Genomic DNA, 12,752 nt, shown 5'->3' on the forward strand with positions numbered 1-12,752 from the left:
AAAAAGCCTACTTACCAAATGTAAACAATGACTTTGAACGATTTCTCATGAGTATTGACTCAATCTGCCAAACTGACACCAACATCTGAGAGATAACTTACTCTATCAGATGATATAGTTAGTTTGAGTGGGCATGTTGCAATTTGGGAACAACCGACGTTTAAATGCATGGCATACATTTGGCTTGTACGCCTTTGCACATGTTGCTGCATGGAGAACGAGGTACCCAACACGCTAACTTGAAAGTACCCATCTATAAGTAAAAAAAATGGTCAATTTTGAAGAAAAGTGACTAAACTAGTTTTAGTAGTTTTTTAACCCATTAATGAGTAACTGTTATCCATTAATGGGTAACAGATACTCATTAATGGGTAAAAATTGCTAATTTAATGGTAAGTCACTTATCTTTAAAATTTATATTTTTCACCCAATAATGGGTACTTTGAAGTTAGTTAAAAATTGAGTTTTCTTTCACTCATCATGTGGCTTTCATGAGGCTAGCTAAAATTAAATAAATTATGAAAACTAAATTTTGAGAAATCCTCATCAATAATCCATTCAGTGAAAATTACCTAACCATCAATTGAATGCAATTGGCGTTCACAGCGACTCTGTAGCTCTTTACTCCTACGTTAAAATCCATAAGTAAACTTCAGACTGTGCGTGAAACATGGCGGACTTCGTGATAGTACGAATAGTACCGGTGGAAACTAACGATTTTAAATTGATTCACTACTTGAATTGCCTATTGGTCCCAAGCAAATCGATTAACGTACCCTATTCTTGTCGAAATTCTAGTACTACACTATGTTTGTTTTGATTCTGTATGGAAGTTTGACAGATAAAATGAGGGGTTCGTGGATTTTCCTATGTTTCGAGGAGTACATCGATTAGCTTGGGACCGAAGATAGTACCAGAACTGAGCCAAAAAGTTGAGCACATTTTTTCGGGACCTTCTGGTCTTAAAGTTACCTCTATGGTACTATCCTTTCACTTCACTGAAAAATACCTTAAGAAACTGTCAATCATTTCTAGAAGATACCATTTTTCGACGGTGCCGTCAACGCCAATAAAGGAGCACGAACGAAGGCGATGAAGCACACAAAAATGACAGTATCAAAGGCAGCGCAGGTTGCTATGATTTTCATCCAAAAATAAGTTACAATTTCCCAATGGTGAAAACATGACGGTTGAGTACTTATAACTTAAAATCGAATTCATTTTAATTTTTGTTTGTTTTTGAGTGTTTTTTTCTTACCGTGTTTGTTAATCTATTACCCAAAATTGGGTTAACGATTATTACCGTGTTGAAAGTTTTCCTCCTGTCAGTTGCCAATGTGGTATGTAAAGAGGGATGGCAGATATAATTTGCATTTTATTTTGTTTGTTTGGATTACCTCTAAGCTTATTGTACATTCAAACTATAGGAGATATAACGTTATTTAGGCACTTTTGATATCATATTATATAACGTTATTACGTTATTAATATCAACTATAGTCTGAACGTAGTACAATGTCATGACGTCAGGGTAGGCGTGTAACATGCATGAGAAAGCTAATACTGTTTGCCACACCTTTTATTTGACTAAACGTATGAATTGATTACACGCTTAAATAATAAGGCCACAAATGTTTTTAGTCACCTTTCTCACCGGGAGAGGGTATTACCAACAATCAATACGAAACTAACGATTTTAAATTGGCTCCCCACTTTAGTAGCCTATTGGTCCCAAGCAAACGATTAACGTACCCTATTCTAGTTGAAATTCTATTACTACACTATGTTTGTTTTGATTCGCAATGAAAGTTTGACAGATAACATCAGGGGTGTGTGGATTCATGCAGAACATGCAGGGGTGAGTGAAATAGCTTGGGACTGCTTGGGACCGTTGTTCTGGTACTGAGTGAGCCAAAAATAATAATGATTTTCTTCGGGACCCAGTGGTCTTAGAGTTACCTCTATGGTATTACTTATGCGTCTTTTCAGAAATATATGGGAATTCTGGAAGTGAACCATATTGTTAATTTATAATATTTGCATGCATGCAAAGCCACTGCACACAAACACAATCAGAAAACCCACCCTGGCACTTAATACAATGGTGGTGAAATTAATTCACTTCTTCCTCAACCCCCCACGCAATGAAAGTGAAACAACTAAAGTTAAATGCCAAATGTAAATTCATCCAAACAACTGTACAACAACCAATCCATTGGGTTTGGTAAGGATAATATGTATACCCATTGAACTATTGCGACAAAAGTGCAAAGTCTGTATTCCGGATGTCTGTGATCTTTCCTCCTACATAGTTCTTCTTACATCCACCCTTCCACAGCCGTCTGTGACGCGACGGGGTGTAAGCATAATGATTTGTGTGCCCTGAACGCATAAAACAGGGGAATACCAACAACAACATTGCAAGTAGGACACATTCAAAGTGCAAGCATGCGCTGTGGTTACCCTTTTTAATGTGTGAAAGATAGTGCATGGCTTGCTCAATAAATAGATTCAAGAGTGAACTATCAAATAGCCGTATCTGTTGTTGTATACAAAGATTTAAGCATCAATTTGTCAAAACTCTTAGCTCGCGCGCTAACCAACAGTTGCATACAAAATATGGAATATTTCACTACATATCTCATAAATTTACACGATCTATATTGTAAACTTGTATTATATGTGACGCTCTATTTATATGCATCACAGTAACGGAAATTTAAACTACTTTTTTAAACTGTCCTCCATCATCAGTCAATTTTTTTTCTGAAGTATGAAGTGAATACGAAGCATAGTTTTTTTTTTTTCATTATTGTGATCTCCGGCAAAGGAAGATAGATATGACGTTTTTATTATTATTCCTCAAAGGGGATATACGTTAATTCTGTCACGCTAAATTAAGGGAAAATGTATTCCCCCTCCCCTTTCGTCACATTTTTCCTATACCTAATGCATAGCTTACCACAAAATCCTTACCAATTATAGTTGCTGAAAAACAGACCCAGCGACCGAAAAACTTAAACCACGTATCATTAGCCAATTAATGCAAAGCCTCCCATCTATTCGAGCACCATTAGTACACCTGCTCAAGAGAACCACCCAAGCAACAATTTTTGTTTTATTTAAGTTTTATAGCAGTTGATATAACCAAATTATAAAACCTTCACTGACGACCACATTGCTTTAACAATCTCCTGAGAACCGCAATACAGCCATGTCATGGCCAATTGGCCCAGTTTTAATGCAGTCATTAAAACTTGATATGCGAACTACTTTAGGAGCATAGGATTTATGTCAGTTTTATCACACTCTAGACGTGATTGTTAAAAATGAAAACATAAAACCTCCTCCAGGTCAGAAAGTTTTAACAGCCTTCTAATGACTACCATAAAACTATATTACAACCGCATAAACCGCTCCTGAAGAAGTTGATAAAACATGATACGCAAAACATTTTGACAACTTTGAAAGTTTTAAGTTGGGGTTTTTGGATGATAGTTAATATTGAGAAATATTTTATTGTGGTTTTATTCTTTCGATGTTTGATGTGAAATCATGATCCTTTTCAGTTGGTAATAATGGCTGATATTATTGTACATTGAAAATAAGACGACTTTATTATAATTTTAAACCAATCTGTATATGCTTCACAGCATGCCGTGCAATATTTATGGTGATTATTATACCAAATAGGAGCATAAATTTAGTGCGCCATATGAATACTAAAATATAGGGATATTTTTAATTTGTCTGCATTAGCACCATGCATTAAACAGTCATTCAAAGATTATCTATTTAGTACAAAACTGTTACTACTGTTGAGCAATAACCAGTCACATATTATTTAATTATACATAGATGTATGAAAGTGTTTTATTGCCTATCAATTAAAGCGTAATTATTCATACTGTGTGAAATTTGTTCATACGGCGACATTTTTTTCGTTATAACTTGCTACTCCTTAAAAATACCTCAATATAACATATTCTCCTAGATTGGAATTCTATAGCATAACATAAACCTAATGGTTGTATCTTAGCATTTCGTAGTCCAAATTGAGAGCGTTAAGTTATATTTAAGCTCATAAGCATAGCTTGCTGGTTTTATTCGGTACAGCGAATCAAAACAAAACAAAAACCATGACCACCTGTCAAAAAGTCAACATTCCAAGCGATCCTCCTATTTTCGCTTGTAATCAAGATGTAAGAAATGCTTATTGGATCCACTAAAAGCTTTTTCAATACAAGGTTTAAAGCCGTGATGTCAATACTGGCCATCTCCAAACGGATTTAGTGAAACTGTCGGCGTTGCTTTAAGAAGGGTTCGTGGATCTTTCGGAAGTGTATCGGAAAGCCGCTTGTTCAATATTTTTAAGAGCTCCTTCACCGCACTGTGCCTTATGTAGGGATCGTATAACTGTAGTTCCTCCAGGAGTTTCATATTGTCGATGGTCTCATCTTCATCGTGTTCAGAAGCACTGAAGGGGTTTTCATTTCATATATCTGAATAGATTTGTTTTTTTATAATGACAAAAAATTTCAGAGTATTTTTTGTTGTAGCAGTATATTTCTTATCTGTGAATCTTAGGCCTCTGATAAAGATGATAGTTGTAATGAAGCTTTAATGAAGGTCTAAGACTGCTTCAAGTTTTATATCGGTCATAAAAAGTGTACCATAAAACATAATTGTATGTTTTGTTTTGGTTTTATTCTTCAGTTATAAGTAGTGATGCAGAACCACCTTACAGCTACCGTTAAAACTATGAAGTCTGAGTTTTAATTTATTAGTCATAAAACAGTTTTATAGACGACTTGACGGCCTGATTTTATGACAAGCACACAAAACCGTAATACAACCACAGGCTGGAAGGGATGCTATGATAAAACAATGATAAAATAAGAATAAATCTTCCAAGCATTTAGATTGTTACTTGGGCACCCTCGTTTACACTAGCCCTGTATAATATAGATGAGGCAGTAAAGTCGCTGATAGTTCATCAAGTTTCTTCCTCAGGAATCAAGTTTGATCCCAAACAGTCCATTTCTGCTTATTTACATATTACCATTGAATAATTTATAATTTTTCCAATTCCTAAACATTGTTGATTCGATGAAATTTTCTGTCATTTAAAATGTTTTCGTTTCGAATCAGGACCTACTATACCGCTACTATAAAAACCGGTAATCGCCTAATGTCAAGGTGATAAAATGAAAAAGGTCAGATTTTGAGATGTGCCACTGGCCAGTGTTGCACGAAGCCGAGGCTTTATACACAGTCAGTACATGCACGGCGCACTCTACCCAATTGTTATTGCCGTTTCAGAGAAAATAATTCGACGCAACTGATAGCCACAGCGTGCTATTGGCAATACTGTGTTCACATTTGAAATTTGATCAATTTCAGTCCACGCATCTCCAAGTCCAGTCCAAGTGAGCAAGAATGAACAGGAATTAGTAGTAATATATTGATGTATGTTTACTTTAGGACCATGGTTCTAAATGCTCATATCACATAAAAACATGTTTTTCGGAACAATAAAATCAAAAAATGTTGTGACTACTTGTTTTACTCATGAGTAATTCTCGTTAAAATCAGGCCGCCATTGACACAAGGTCTTCAAAAATTTAAATTTATGCGCTGTTTGACACAAAACTAACAAATTGACAGCTCACTCCCATACAAAGTACCACTGAGGGGCGCTAAGATGGTGAGTTTTGCTTATGTAATCACACTTATTTCAAACAGTTCAAGTGCTCCAAAATTGATGAAATTTTGGATTTCGGTTCCATTTGTGATGCAGATTACGAATATCCAATTACCTTAAAACCCCTAAAGAACCCAATTTTAGTCTCCACTTTCACGGTTCCTTTCATCCAATGTTACCCCGTAGGCAAGGTAGTTTAGTGGTTTTGCTGCCCCTCCGTAGAGATGAAATGTTGCGCTCTTTTTTATCAAAACAATCACACCAATATCAGAGATGTCCCATTTACAACTAATCTTTCATTTTTTAAGAACTAATCGATCATTTTTTGTTCGCTGTGCTGCAATTTTTCCACCAATGAAAGTGCAGCACATGTTTGAAACGATGGGTGATGATTATCTGGAGAAGTTAATGCTTATATCGGCATGATATAACCCCGAGTTAATAATAGAAGAGTTACACAGAGTGAAGCTCGTAACACTGATGTCGATCAATGGACATTTTTATTATTTTGGCAACCTTTGTTTTTGTTTACACCTCGGATGACTTCACCTGGGTTGTGAAAGTTTCCTCTAGTTTCGATGACAATACTTCCTACGCAACAGAGTCAGTTTGTCTACTATGCTCGATAGGTAGACGGTTTGACAGTTCGATATGTAGATTTTGTTTTCAGTCTGCGCAACTCTTCTATTCTCAACTCTGATATAACCGATTACAAATATTTTACTTTTCGGTTCGTTAATCGATTGATCGATTATTCGAATAAAAATCGGCCATCAGTAGATGAATGTCAATCGTATTTTCAAATATAAGGACCGTACATAAATAATGATACAATTTGAAAGGGACCGATACTAATCACAAATTACGTCCCCACGGTAACTGAAGTAAACATGTGTAGTGAATGAGAACGACCTAAATTTGAGTTTAGTTCACTCATAATCGCCAAAAGTGCAGGAACTCAGCGATGAGTAAAATTTGTCTCATGGTTTCCTGTGGAAAACCTAAAAAATATACCGGAAAATGAGGAAATTGACGAAAATTTTATTCAGTCTCGGAGTAGTACCAATAGACTGAGTGAATCCAATCTTTACTTTTCTCAAATTCGGGTATTTTTCCCTGTAAAATCCTGGAAAAACCTGGGAAAACTTGAGGCAAATTAACTCATCGATGAGTTCCTGCAATTTTGGCGATTATGAGTGAACTAAACTCAAATTTGGGTCGTTCTCATTCGCCGTGTATGTTTGCGTTTTTGTATTATGCTCCTTATAGAGATTAGTGACGTTTAAAGCACGCACACTAACGAAGATCTATCACTGTGTAAAGTTGTTTATTATTTTCCTCGAACTAACCTCAAAATGTATGTAATTCGATCTGTCTAAATGAATTTGACAGCCGTTTGTTATGTATTTTCCTCGGATTTTCACTACCACAGTTTCTCACAGCGCACCAATACAACCGGGCGTGAAAATCTCTATCGTAACATTATGTGATTCTAACAAAAACGAACATAGAATCCCGCAGACACAATATTTACTTCCGGTTCCGGTATGGATGTACAGGTATCATGCGAGCGCCTTACCGCCGCAAGCACATGTGAATTTTATGTAAGCGCTGCCGAATAAAAAGCTCTGCGCGCTTATTTGGCGTTTGCATCGTGCAGCGGCGGTAACGCCCAATTTTATTGCAATGGTTTTGAAGTTTTGTTTGGCTCGACGATAGTTAGTTCTGTGTTGCAATTGAGCCTTAATAAATAAATTAATTGGGAATTTTTTTAATATTGAAATATATGTTGATTTTGGCATTAAATTTAAAAATCAATAATTTTGAAATTATTATTAAATCGAGCAACAAAAACAATCTCGTAGTCCTATGTCAAAAATGCGGTCGTGCTTTGGAAATAGTCCTCATCTTTGGTATACAGAAATAAGTGGATGAACAGTAGAACTACCACAGTCAAAACTCATTGAATATGTTTCACTGTAAAACATCATCAATAAACCACTACCACCATTTGTTGAGAACACTGTCGTGGGAAGTACGCTCAACAGTTGGCGGTAGTGTGTAAACTTCAACGCAGCATTGACTATGCAAGCAACCGGCGGAACTACCAAATAAGAAAAATTAAAATGGATCGTTAAATGCGTGATCTATTAAAAATATGTTAGAGTTATGTCTGTTTGTCTGTGAATCACCTTCGCTTCTCAAGATTTTAATATAATCGGTATAAATCATTTCTATTTTTACTATAGAATGCTAACGTGAAATCAAGTAAATTTTTCAGTTAACCCATCGTAAAATAGATAGTTTAATGCTATTAATCTCCCTATCAAAATACAAAATTTTCGCACCGTAGAGCCACGCTCTGTGTATTCACAGCACCTTCGAGAGCGCTCTCAAGTGCTCCTTTAGTGAAAACGCAGAGTGTGGTTCTGCGGTGCGGAAATTTTGAATTTCGATAGGGAGATTAATAGCACTAATCTATATATTTTAAGATGGGAAAACTGAAAATTCAATTGGATTTAACGCAAGCATTTTTTATTAAAAAGTAATGAAAAAGTCGCAAAAGAGCGATCCATCCCTGTATCGAGCCAATAATCAAATTTTCTCAGTCTCAATCGGTGTTCACTACCAAATATAGGTTATCGGAAATTTTCAGTTTATCATAGAGATTGCTTAGGTGTGATTGTGTCAGTAATCTGTTTTCATCAGAAAAATGTTCCGCTATGAAGTTTTTTTTTTCCTGATAAAAATATTTTTGCGTATAAGTATACGTGACGTAGTGTGCGTACGATAAACGTCAGCAATCTCTATAATCAGAAGACACCTCATCATACTAATGTGGGCAAAAAGTATTCATACTACACTCAGAAATAATGAAAGTTGTAAATAGGGTATTTTCTATGCCAGCTTTGACTAAACTTTATTTAAACATCGCTATGCATATGCATTTTTAAATACTTTTTATGATCAGCCTGTCTAAATTAACTTTAGTTTTTTAAGTGTCTACTACATCACTTAGAGCTGAACTATCACTTGGAACGGATTGTCTTATTTTGTAATAAAAAATGCCCACCAAATATCTTGAATGTCTTTGAGGTATGGAAAGATTCCGTGAAATTAAATTGATTTGTTCCAAGGTGCAAAAAAATGTGAGTATGTTTAAGTTCATTGTATGCATTTTGTCAAATGTTACATATTTTAAAAATGGCTAATTTTATTCATTTACTAAATTATATGAATATACCAGATGAATCACTGAATTTCGATATGCTCGATAGTAACCAAATAAAAGTGCTTTGACTATATGTTTTTAGTATTACTTCTACGTGAAGTCAACGATTTACATAGTTGAAGATGCTAATTTCAAATAACAGACTGTAGTGGTAATTTTTATACGATAGATGGAGTAGATGAAAGCATAGAGTTTATAGTTCCGTTAGAGTACGGCAGTGTGAAGATTGTATATAGATATTAGACAAGCGAGCTAGGACAACTTTTAAGGAAGGTACAAATCGGTTTTTCATCTCTCTTTACCAAACTCCCCCTTTGGAGAGGGATGGTGAGGGGTGTCCCCCCACCCGCCACCACTGGCAAAAAGAGATGAAAACCGACCCGCTCAAGTACCAACTGTGTGTTTGAAACAGTTCTACCGATTTTTTACCGCACTTCAGTTGTTATTTGAAGGAAGGCATCCAGTCGTAGGTAGCAGCACCTACCCCACCCGTGTCCCCTCGAGAACGTCAAGTCGACGATGACAGGAGCACATATCGTGGTAGGGGTAAACAATAGTTGCAATTTCCAAACCTACGACCAAATAACAACTGAAGTGCGGTAAAAAATCGGTAGAACTGTTTCAAACACACAGTTGGTACTTGAGCGGGTCGGTTTTCATCTCTTTTTGCCAGTGGTGGCGGGGGGGGGACACCCCTCACCATCCCTCTCCAAAGGGGGAGTTTGGTAAAGAGAGATGAAAAAACCGATTTGTACCTTCCTTAAAAGTTGTCCTAGCTCGCTTGTCTAATATCTATATACAATCTTCACACTGCCGTACTCTAACGGAACTATCAACTCTATGCTTTCATCTACTCCATCTATCGTATAAAAATTACCACTACAGTCTGTTATTTGAAATTAGCATCTTCAACTAAATAAAAGTGACTAACTTTAAAATCTTTAAAATAAATCAAAAGTTTGACAAAAACTCCCCATGAGCTTATGAATACTCTTAAAACGCATTTTTTTTTTTTGGTTATTATGCACAAAATATACGGTTACCTGTCAAAATAACTGAAAAAAGTATATTCCAATTTTATGCATCGAATGAGTGAAACCAGCGAGGCTGGATTTTGTATAAAAATAAGTCTAAATTTACTTTTTTTTTTTCTTTTAGAGTGTAGCTTCGCTCATCTAAAACACGCTTAATTGTGTTAACCGAATCTCGACAATTCTCCCCACGATTTACACCGGGATCTCAGCGAAAGTGAAGTTTGATTACTGAATCTCGGAATAAATTTTGCTGAATTTCAGCAAGCAAACGTCGTGTTTGCTGAGATCTCAGTAAAATATATTGCAATGTTCTGTGCAAATCCCGTCAAAAATTGCCGAGTTGGCGAAAACAAAACTAAGTGTGTAGGTTGGCGAAAAAACTTCAAAACATTCCTACTAATCGTAGCGCACAATACTTATCACTGTCCTACGCAGACCAATCGACGAAATGATGTATATTCCATCTGCACTACCACAGTCGTTGCTGCACAAAGATCAATAGCGTCTCCCCCAGGTTCTAGCATCAGTAATGCAATCAATAAAGAACCAAAACATTCCGCCCATCTTACCCCCGACACCAGAGCACAGAGGAAACCTCGGGGATATCAACCGCATGTTTTGATCGCCACACAAGTCACAAGCCATTTCCTACCCTACTCAAAAACACTGAAGTGCGGTCATCAGTATTGGTATGTTTACGAACCAGATATACAAATATCGCATGTTTTCCTGCTGAACCAGATGGAACAATATATTTTTCCCAGGACGGGAATTTGTATTCGAATATTAGTAATATGTAGTGTACTACCAACTAGTTATACATACTTACCCTGTGTAGAACACCCACTTAGATGATGATGAAAAAAGTAAAGCGATTATATCATCTACTCTACGTTTCACGTTCAAACTTGTCCGGGGTGGAAAACAGATGATTTTCTTTGTTATTATTTTCAAATATGGCTCCCCAGATCCCAAGGGGATGCCCCGCAGTAAAACACTTCAGCTAGCGAGTATACAGTCTATTCTCGCTTAAACAAATCTTATTACACACAATTTTTCAATTAATCCAACAAGAATAATTCTAAGCACTATTATTCACGTTATCAAGTTCAACTATTTCACAACAATGTGATTCTCGTCAAGCACACTGCCATAAAATTCAAGTTCAATAGCAACAATATGTCTTGCAAATAGTTTTATACCGTTCAGATTGGAGTCACATCAACCTATCAAGATCTTCAGCACACGTTTGAAGCCAGAATTTCACTTTTTAACTTGCACTTTTCCACGCTATCACTTGCAGAGCACAAACATTATACGGCCATCTTTGAATCGCACTGACTATGGTATGAAAATGAATGACTCGATGTTTACGATTCTGATGAATAAAAATATTCTTTTATTCCGAAGCTGGCCGACCGAGCAACCACACATCTACCAGCAAAGTTAGGAACGTAAAACGTGTTATTATTTTCATCTTAACGTGTGAATGAACTCTAACACTGCCAAAGATCCGGTGCTCTTTGGTGTGCGTTTCTTCAACTTCCAAATGATTCATATCAACAACACTCAATTTGTGCAAATAATTCATACAAACATTTCATACGCATGCGCACAGCTTAGCGTGAAGCTCGTTAATATGGAAAATAACAACAAAAATAAACGCTATTCGCACGAAAATGATTGCTTCATATGGAAAGCAAAACTATACAATACTGATTAAGTATAAATCGTTTAAATTTTATGTAATATAATTCAATCAGCAATTCTCGAGGAAAAGCATGACATAACAAAATCATTTAGAACGATAAGCCTGAATGCTTGTAACCAAAGTGAAATATCGATAAAGCACAGAATGGCTTCGTTGCCATTCGCTTCAGCATCAAATTGGGGGTTGTTTTGATTTTCTGATCCGGTACCCGGTCCGCATGGCATACTGCAAAGAGTGCTTCATTTTCTTCTTTGTTCTAGCCTGCTATGCGACTCACTAACACATATAGCGAATTCGTTTATTATTCAGTTCCAACCTGGATCGGGTATCAGGATTGGGTCTGCTTGTTTTCTGACAAACGTCAGTTTGCTCGTTTGTTTTTAAAACCTAGCTCAGGTTGAGGTTCGCACTGACAAAAAGTTCGGTTTCGCACTGGGTTGGAACTGGTTCCAACCCCGATAATAAACGAATTCGCTAATAGTCAAGATCACGAGGCATCGAATGTTTTGTTGCATGTGCCATAGCTTAGGTACATGTGATGGTTGTGAAAGCTTTGGAAAGCTCGCTGAAAAATGCTTCACCGTACCGTGCGAATTGGTGACACGCTGTAATTTTAATTTGAAATAATTTTATTCAGTTGAATGCACGGTGGATTAGAAGTGAAAATTGATTGTTTTCTGGTGAATGCGTACATTTTGGCGTTTAAGTGTGTTCAGAATTTATTCATAATTTTATCTTTCGCATCTTTTGGAATATGCACATAAAGTTTTTCTTAATGTGCAACTATATTGCATAATACTAACATTTTTAATTCAACAGATAGAGAGTATGTTTTCTTGGCAAAGTTGAAGAATATATAAATTCCAAATAACTTTGCTCAAGACATCAAGTTGCGACGGCAACAGTTTATCGGAAGTAGTAGTAAAACAGTTAGTTAAACTTTTCTACATTTTAGTCTCGTTATATCTCTTCGTCATGTTTTGCAGAACAGACAGAACAGTTTTAGATAATAATAAAACACACAAATTTTCAGTTTCTAAATCTAATTATGAGAGATGTATCGATTTTAAG

At 36.1% G+C, this 12,752-nt stretch overlaps 1 long non-coding RNA gene across 1 annotated transcript; it reads right to left on the reverse strand.

Moving 5' to 3' along the window:
- Positions 1-5,072: 5,072 nt before the first annotated feature.
- On the reverse strand, positions 5,073-11,475 carry LOC135713410 (uncharacterized). Its single transcript, XR_010518732.1, has 2 exons — positions 9,868-11,475; positions 5,073-9,004 (listed from the first exon to the last, which is right to left on the reverse strand). It is a non-coding gene; the product is annotated as an uncharacterized LOC135713410 (long non-coding RNA).
- Positions 11,476-12,752: the final 1,277 nt, after the last annotated feature.

Source organism: Ochlerotatus camptorhynchus, unplaced genomic scaffold (assembly GCF_037179485.1).
Source record: "Ochlerotatus camptorhynchus isolate MF236.1 unplaced genomic scaffold, CSIRO-AGI_Acam_v1.1 ptg000554l, whole genome shotgun sequence".
Taxonomy (NCBI): Eukaryota; Metazoa; Arthropoda; class Insecta; order Diptera; family Culicidae; genus Ochlerotatus; species Ochlerotatus camptorhynchus.